General features: G+C 51.9%; 1 protein-coding gene across 1 annotated transcript in view; it reads right to left on the reverse strand.

The window, feature by feature from the left end:
- LOC135831015 (uncharacterized) overlaps positions 1 to 6,273 on the reverse strand; it is a 36,919-nt gene extending 30,646 nt beyond the window's left edge. Inside the window, exon 1 of the mRNA XM_065343255.1 lies at positions 6,079 to 6,273. The gene's annotated coding sequence lies outside the window, so the exon portion shown is untranslated. The remainder of the gene's footprint in view (positions 1 to 6,078) is intronic.
- Between the last annotated feature and the right edge of the window lie 3,327 nt (positions 6,274 to 9,600).

Raw genomic sequence — 9,600 nt, forward strand, 5'->3', positions numbered from 1 at the left:
GACGAACTCATTTACACGGCGGAAGTTCACATGGTCTCCAACAGCGCCCCACCCAAAATCTACCTTGGGCTGTCCGAGAACACATTCAAGCAGCGCCTAAACAACCACAGCACCTCATTCCGTCACAAAAAGTACGAGAAAAGCACACCGCTGTCGAGATACGTTCGGAAGTTGCAGGAGCCGAACAAGGCCTACAGGATCTACTGGTAACAAGTTAGATCCGATGCAGGGCGCATCCCTACACAAATACCACCAAGAGGTGCGGCGGCGGCGGCCTGTGTCTAACAGAGAAACTATACATCAGCAATGCAGACTTAACAAGCACACAGAGCTGGTGTCAAACTGCCGACACGGATCAAAGTTCTACCTCTGCAGCTTTATAACCTAGCACCCTTCCCACATCAGTAGCACCCCGAGTCTGTCCTCTGACTGTGGTTGCCTGTCGTTGCTCCTTATGTTTTGTTCCTGTCTGTGTGCTTTTTTGGGGTCAGAGGGTTGTACCAGTTACAGCCGGATTTCATCTCCCGAGTACTGATTATTGTTGTGTCCTGCTCAAGGCAGACCAACTCTTCGAAAGATGAGAATGAATCATCAGTAAAACGCAATGGCTTTTAAAGGGAAGCTGGCTGCAAAGGCGGCTTGAAAGGTGACATGTGAATGTGTTATGTGCAAGGCGCCAGAGGTACAGCAGTGCAGGGCCTAGGGTGCGAACAGTAGCACTAGCAGCCTGAGTGCCAAGACCCATGCAGGGAAAGGTGCTACAATATCACCACATGCCCCCTCGGCTTAAGTGCGACTTGGGAGCACTAACACAAAGAAAATCCTGAAACTGAAATTCGAAAATCACAGCGTAGCGCACAAGCAACAAGGAAAAAGCAAGAGTAAGTCGAAAATCACAGCGTAGCGCACAAGCGACAAGGAAAAAGCAAGAGAAGCATGCCCAGTCAATCTATGCACGTGGCCGGAGCAACCGTCTGTTCCGCCAGAAGCTGGACCCCGTCACTGTCTGCACTGTGTAGCTCCGTCCTCTTCTCGTGCATTTTGTGACCGTTCCTTCCATATCCCAGCGTTTTGAAGACCGGTTCTGGATCCATACCTTATCGCCTACGTGCAGAGGGGGCAGAGGTTTGCCAAGCTGGGATGAGACCTGCTGGGGAGCACTGCGGCTGTGGGCAGCGTACTGCTGCAGATTTGCAGGAAGTGTGGGAACCTTGGTCCTCGTTGGCCTTCCAAACAGCAGCTGGGCCGGGCTTGCTCCTCCTGCACCAGGCGTGTTACGCCACTCCAGCAACCCTTCTCTGAAGGCACTGCTGTTATAGGGGTCACCTTTGCCAATTTTCATTAATAAGTGCTTCATGGCCTTGACCGCCGCCTCAGCCGCGCCATTTGACTGAGGATTGTACGGGCTGCTGGGGTCGTGGCAAATGTTCCACTCTGAGCAGAACGAAGCGAACGCTGAAGATCTGAATTGCGGCCCACCATCCGTCGTGAGGCGCGTAGGAACGCCAACGTCCGACATCCACTGAACGAGATGTTTGGTGACGTCAGACGTGGTAGCCGACCTCCCACAACGCCCAACAAATGGCCAGCCGGAAAACTTGTCGGTGAGAACCAGGTACTCAAAGCCGCCTAGGGAGAAGAGGTCCGCCGCTGCATCTTCGAACGGTCTGGACGGACGACTGTCAGAGAGGAGCGGCTCAGAAGGTTGGGAGGGGAGCAGCGTGATGCAGGATCTGCAAGTCTGGGCTCAGAAGGTTGGGAGGGGAGCAGCGTGATGCAGGATCTGCAAGTCTGGACGACGTTCTTAACGTCATTGGAGATCTGGGGCCAGTACACTGCTTGCCTGGCCCTGCGGAGTGTGCGGGTCTGTCCCTGATGAGAAGCGTGAAGTTGCTCCAGCGTGGTCTGGCGTAACCTTCTGGGAACGACAATACGGTGGCCCAACAACACTATACCGTCCTCGACCGACAGGTCATGCCGAACCTGCCAGTACGGGTGCAGATCGAGGTCCAGAGCAGCCTTATCCACCGGAAAGCCGTTCTTTACGGCGTTCAACAGCTTGAGGTATTCCGGGTCCGTCGAGCCCTCCGCCCGCACCTTCGTAATGCCAAGGTCGGGGAGGACTGTATGGCCTGTTTCCTCGTCCTCTTGCGACAGCTGACGGAGAACACAGTAGCAGTGCTCGATTTCTTCCTCACCAGCTTCATCGTCAGGGTCTGGTGCACTTACTGGGTGTCTCGACAGGCAATCTGCGACCTTGTGATCGGCACCCGGTCTCCACTGAGCCACGAACCGAAAAGGCGTCAGCTTCTCCCGTAGTCGCACGATTCGTGGAGACGTCAACTCATCCAGCGTCTTAGCATTCAGGATAGGAATGAGCGGCTTGTGATCGACTAGCAGCTCGAAATCAGCACCGGCCAGGAACAGTCTAGCCTTGTGGACTGCCCAGACTACCGCCAGCAGTTCAATCTCCGTTGCAGAGTACCTGGCCTCGGTCTCAGTGACGTGCCGTGAAGCACATTGCACTAGACGCCACCGCCCGTCCACTTGCTGCTGCCACAGTGCCATGCCGAGACCGTTTGACTGCGAGGCGTCTGTCTCGAGACGAAGCGGCTGTGCAGGGTCGAAGGTAGCCAACACTCGAGGGCTTACCAGCTCCTCTAGTATAGCTGTAAATGCCTGCTGCTGCGGATCCTCCCAGATAAACTCATTCTTTGGAGAGAGCAGAGAGCGGATCGGGGATAGAAGCTCCGCTAGTCGCGGCGTGAACGCGTCGAACTGCTGCACGAGTCCACAGAAGGATCGGATATCAGTGCGGTTGGTAGGGATTGGAAAGTTGTGTAGATCCTCCACCAAGCTTCGATCAGGACTGTAGCCGTCCGGCGTCACCACGAATCCGCAGTACGATGCTCTGGGTGCCGCAAAGACGAATTTGCGGCGGTTCAGTGTGATTTGGTTCTCCGAGCAAAGCTTGAGCACATTGCGAACCCTCTGGGTGTGCGCCTCAAGCTCAGTGTCGTACACGATGACATCCTCTACCACTTTCTGAAGATTCGAAAACCCGGCGAACACTTCGTCTCCTCTCCGGTTGTGTTCGTCACCTGCCGACACCAAGCCCATGACGTTCCGCTTGAAACGGTAGGCACCCCATGGCGTCATGAACGTTGTGAGCCTGGTGCTATCGTCGTCGAGGGGTACCTGCCAGTAGCCATGGCGAGAATCTAGGGTGGTGAAGTACTGCATCCCCATTGGGATCGACGCGACGACTTCCCGAGGTACTCGGGTTGGGTATGCCGGCCTCTTGACCCATTTATTTAGACCCGTCAGGTCCACCGTGATGCGCGGCTCACTGGAATTCTTCTTAGGGACCACCACCAGTGGGTGGCACCAAGTGTATGCTTCGCCGACAGGCACCTTCTCAATGACGCCCTTGCCCACCATGTCGGACAGCTGGTTCTGCACAGCGTCGCGCCACCTGAATGGGATGGAGCGAGCGCGATACAGGCGGCATGGCGACGCGCCATTGATGAGCTCGATGCGCATCGGCTCACCGCTCATGGGCTTGAGCGGGGTATCACAGAACACTTCTGGAAACTCTTCCAGCAAGGTACGTCGGATTTCCTCAGCCGCCGTCGACGCAGTACCTACTGACGTGTCTGCGACTTCGGATGCTTGCTTCCGAGGGATGGAGATGTTTGCCACGCTTTGTACCCTTAGACGGGAGTGAGGCCATCCATCCTCGAGAAGCCGCAACTTCATGCACGTGTCCTTGCTGAGCAGAGGTGTCTTCAGCTGCCGGAATACGTGCAGGGTCGACACGGCGGTAGTGTCGCTCAAAGACAACTGAGCCTCGAGCTTGCCCATGGAATCCAAAGCTGTACCGTTAGCTGCCTTGACATCAGCTGTGTCCGGCACTAGATTCATCCTGAGGCTTGGGTCGATACCATCCAGGTCGGTAAGACTGATGGCGTCCACATCCGCGCCCGTGTCCGGCAGCCACCCGATAGCGCATGACGATCCTCCCTGGATCGCGACGCCAACCGTCACCAGCTTGTTCCTAGAAGGACCAGCCTGGTTGACAAACAGCGAGTCGACAGACGTCGTTCCTGGTGAGGGCGAGGTCCGCTGTCGACAAACCCTAGCAAAGTGACCCACCTTGAGGCACAAGCGGCATGTCTGGTTATAGGCCTTGCATTGGCCCTTGGGGTGAGTCTCCCCACAAAACCTGCACGTGCCTACGTCCGACTTCAGCGTCTTTGCCTGCGCCTGCTGACGCTTGTAAGTGGACTTCGTTGCCGCCGCCAACGCCAGGTCGGGCAGCTGCTCACCGAGGCCAGATTCCGTATCGGTAGAGGATTCGTATGCAGAGCATATCTGCATGACCCGATCGAGCGATAACTCACTGGCATACTCTTCTTCGAGCACCCGTCGTTGCATCGCTCGATCCCTTAGGCCACAGACGAGCCTGTCGCGGAGCCGGGTTTCCCGAAGTTGGGCCTCATGGCCGCACAGTGACCCACATCTGCCGCACTGCAGACTATCTGGGTAGCTGCACGCATCATGCAGCTGAGACAGACCCGAGAAGTACTGGCTGATACTCTCGCCTTGTCTCTGGCTCCTGCCATGGAAGGCCTTGCGGTCCAGTAACGGGTTTCTTCGCTTTCTCAGGAAAGCTTCCAGCTTCTGGATGGCAACCCGCTCATCATCGCCGTCGGCTATAGGAACTACGCCCGCCTGCCACAGCCGCACCCAACCATCATTGAGAGCTGTACGGAGAACTGCTTGCTGTGTAACTGTACCTGCGTCTCTGCATAGCCCAGTCAACGTCACGTAGTCAGACCACTTGACTTTCCACTCGAGGAAACCAGCTAGGTCTATCGAGTCTGGACTGGGCAGGTGGGGTATTTCCGCTCTCCGGGCCCACGGCCCTACCTCTGGCTGTCTTGAGGTGGATGGTGGCGGGCCGCTGCCGGCAGGCTGGCTTGACTCCGCCATTGTGAGCCTAAGCAGAATCTGCTGCTGCTGGCTGAGGGATTGGACGATAGACTGCAGCAGGCTTCCTTCTTCTTGAGTTCCTGGCTGCATCCGCTCTGTCAACCCGTCGTTGATTGCTGCTGCTTCCTCAGCCTTGGCCTTGACAGAGGTTCGTGTCTTTCGCTGCGCCATGTTGTGTCCTGCTCAAGGCAGACCAACTCTTCGAAAGATGAGAATGAATCATCAGTAAAACGCAATGGCTTTTAAAGGGAAGCTGGCTGCAAAGGCGGCTTGAAAGGTGACATGTGAATGTGTTATGTGCAAGGCGCCAGAGGTACAGCAGTGCAGGGCCTAGGGTGCGAACAGTAGCACTAGCAGCCTGAGTGCCAAGACCCATGCAGGGAAAGGTGCTACAATATCACCACAATTATGAGATCAGGGAATTTTCCTACGCCGCCTAGAAAGAAAACGAGGGTCTGAACTGGGGCAATGCCCCATACGGTTCAGTGCGTCCTCGCCTTGTTTACGCTGTCACCGTGAAAACATGTTACCTATCAGGCAAGGCTTGCATTAAATCCCCTACATCATTACATGTTTGTTTGAAGTACTTTTGAAGTACATCAGACAGACTCAGACTAGTCAGTGGAAATACCAACGTCAAGCCTGTGACTTGCTTGCTTACCGGGCCAGACTAAGTCTTGTTCCCACGCTGAACCAAGCAAACACCTGAACCGTGACCGTGCGCCTGTAACTAACTAACTAACCCGTTACTTCCGGGGACAGTGCTACCGACTGCACCGCACGTCAGGGAACCTTGACAACCCCGACACGGCGAGAGCGAGACTGCGGACCCTGGCTTCAGGCTTACAACGAACAGTTTCGCCGTTCACCCTGGAAAAAAATTCAGCAAAGCACAACAACGCCTTGCAACTGAAGCAAGCTACTCGGATGGTAGTATTGGTAGTGTGCACACCTCTCCTGTGGTTCTACTCAGTTGCCATGAGTGAGATGCCAAGACTTAGACTTAGAAGTAATTAGTTAGAAGCAAAGCCTGCAATGCAACGTTAGGTGAATGCTAACACTACTGTCAGTATTATTACTTACCAGGTCGCAGTACAGAACGCTAGAGAGTCGAGTAGAAGCAGTGGTTCGTCAAGAGCCAGCCAGGCTTGCCTCGACGGGATACCTCCGCTTTCTAATGACCGTCCACAAAAGACGCAGGCCGGCCGTGGGGAAGCAGCGCGCAACAACAGTTTTAGGACTGAATGATGTAGATCTACACGCACAAGGATTCAGGGTTTGTCTCGCCGTGACTCGACCGAGACTAGAACGGAGAGATTCAGGACGACGAATGAACCAGTAAGTGATAAGTAACAGCAAGATATTCGAACGAGCGTTCGACTCTTCAAGTATGATGGAAGTGTGAAAAATAAAAGTGAACAAATGACAGCATCGACAGCCGGCCGCTAGGCGTAGCGCGTAGACATGGTAGAGAGCAGGGAGTAGTAAATTACTACTCCCTGGTAGAGAGCCTGGTCGTGAGCTTCGCGGTGACATGCACAACGACTATGTCAATAGTAGATCTACTCTAGTGTAGAGCAACATGTAGATTTACACAGGAGCGATCACCATGATCACCATTGATCACTGGGCCATGCTTACACAGGCTACAGACTACATACACAGACTAGATCATGGTAGATCTAGACCAGAAAAAAGTAACTGTATTGTTAGAAAGCTCTTTTCACAAGTCCTAACCGTCTTGTGGTCTGCACTGCAGTCGACGCTGTAGTACCGTAATACAGGCGGCGAGAATTAGCACTTGGTGGTTGATGTTGGACAAAGTGGCAGATTCTGCTCGAAAAGCCTCGTTGAAATCAGGGAGTAATTGACTGAACCATACGCATGCAAAGCGTACGGTGGCAATTCGTCAAATTCTGCTCCTCTTCTTTGTCCATAGACCAACACACATGAAACATTCCAGAAAAAGTACAAAATTCTGACAATTTTCTGCCTGCAGTATCCGCCATGCAAGGGGCTAGCACAAGTCTGTATAATGAAGGGTGAATGCCGCCGTCTGATGACCGCTCCATGCTTGAAACTTTTGAACAGACCCTGTCTTCCTACCCTCGAGGACGCCTTGGCAGCGAAAGTTCTAATATTCGTTCGTCGCCGCATCCATGGTCGTTCGAGTGTCCTGTTTCGGAATTTTTACGTCAGAACACAGAGTGATCGCACCCGTGGAGCTGACCCGAAAACCTATTGCAGGTACCCTTCTGGCCCGGTTCTTCTGGTAGAGATACGATCCAATTCCATTGGTGCCATTCTCTGGAACAAGCTACCGCCCATGATACACTGTTTACCTTGTCACGCGGCTTTTTTTGCCCACTGTGCTCTCTCGAAAGCATCGAAGTATTCAAAGTATGTCACTTTTTTTATCTGTTCACCAATAGTCCATCCTTTCTATTTCTACAAGTTATCCATTATATTCAACACTAGGGATGATAAGCAGGATACTGTTGAGTCAAAATGTGCAACAATTAGCACAAAACTGACTGATGTGATACTGACATTCAACGACCTGATGCTTACATCACGTCTGGAATGTGCAAACCAACAGCCTTCTAACTTGGAAGGTTCTAAGTTATGAAGTAACGTAAGAAAGGGGAAGGTGAGTGCACTCTTGACGAAAACAAGCTACAATTTGTAAACATCACCAAACTAAGAATGTTAGCTATGACAAGATGATGACGAAGGACCACGGCACAGGACGGCCACGGCTCACTTTGAAAACGAGAAAAAACGACCACCCAACTTGGGAGGCTCATGTTATCAGAGATAAGCAAAAGAGGGGAAGTTACGTGATCACAAAGTGAGACAGACCGACGGTGCTCCATCCGAGTTGAACCTGCACACCTGATGAACCGTCAGCATCTTTACGGCGAAACGTACGTCGTGTGACACCACTTGTTATTGCCGTTTTCTAGTCCGTCACAAGACCCCTCCATTCCACATGTAGTATAGTCCTATTACCTTTGCTGTTATTATTATTATTATTGTAGAAAGGAAAAGGACATAAGGATACGAGTTAAGAGTAACTGTCCATCACTGTAACTGGATACTATATACAGTCAGAAGGTGCAATAACTAGGCACAAAACTGACAAGAGTACTGAGACATTCGACGTCCTGACACCTAGCTTCAACACATCTCCGTACGGAGATGTGTTGAAGCTAGGCGTCGTTGTTGAAGCTAGGTGTCAGGACGTCGAATGTCCCAGTACTCTTGTCAGTTTTGTGCCTCAGTAGTTATTGCACTTTCTGACTGTATATAGTATCCAGTTACAGTGATGGAGAGTTACTCTGAACTCGTATCCTTATGTCCTTTTCCTTTCTACATTTATTTATGGCTCAACATCCGAGTTTCAAATTATTATTATTATTATTATTATTATTATTATTGTGCTTTGTATTGTGCAGTTTGACTTCGTCCGTTCTTGCCTTTTGGTGCGTTACCAGCAAGGTGATACTGAGACCTATTGGTCAGTGGAGTGCCTGTAGCCACACCAGCACTGCTATACTATCCGTGACTGTGGCGACCGCCATTCAATGTCGTGTCCTCCCCAAATCGTACCTCCATACCCCCGTGCCCTGCACCATTTCACAGCCCAGTGTTCGCACAGGTCTAGGGCTGCACAGCGCCCAGCATGTAGAATCTACAATCATGTAGTCAGCTCACTCAATCGAATTTCATTGAGCACCACTGACATAAGTAATAGCAAGAGTACACCATCATAACTTTTGTACTCTTGGTAATCATAACTTATGTACTCTTGGTAATAGTTAGCCGTCGGAAGTGCATCACCATGATCACAGGCTATGTTATGTGACTCCAGTCAAACAGTCCGTCCTCACTCAGAGCTCTCTTCCCTCATGCAGCATACCTGGCCGAACATCTGTGCTACACGTATCCCCTGATGACAAGTAAGTTGATAACCAGTGGAGTCAAGTGTAGTTTGTATTTTTATTGTTAATTTAATACTGCATACAGTATTAAAACCCGGAAACCTTTGCGATCTGGAATCCTTCGCGGTTTTCGCAATAGTGTGAAAAGTAAGCCGGCCAGAAACGTAGAACTGCAGGAAAGAAACTGAGGAAATTGACTCCAATTGCGAACATCTCCAGGTGGCAATTTGTCCGTGCTCTTTGCTCACAAATCGTAAACTAAAACGCTTCAGGCTTCAGAGTAAATGAATCCCCAGAGGCTATAGGCATGTCGAGGGGATGATAGAGGTGTTGCATGGGTTGCGGAACGCCTGCTAACAGTGCTCCATTGTCAAACCAGCAATTGCCCAAGTCAGCTGTGAAGTAGAGCTGTGCAACCTTGCCATCGCATGCCACGAAAGACTGCTACAATAGTCAGGAGTACAGATATCTGCAGACAGTATATCAAGTGGCTGTAGCATCTAGAGCGCGACGCCGCAGGTGACCATGGTGACTGGAACGCAAAGCCGAAAACATACATGTAGGACGTTCACTCCTGCCATGCCTGTGCACGTCGCCCCTGGGGCATAGATAGAGTATGGGCTGCCTGTGCACGTCGCCCCTGGGGCATAGAGTATGGGCT

Source organism: Sycon ciliatum, chromosome 1 (genome assembly GCF_964019385.1).
Source record: "Sycon ciliatum chromosome 1, ocSycCili1.1, whole genome shotgun sequence".
Classification (NCBI taxonomy): Eukaryota; Metazoa; Porifera; class Calcarea; order Leucosolenida; family Sycettidae; genus Sycon; species Sycon ciliatum.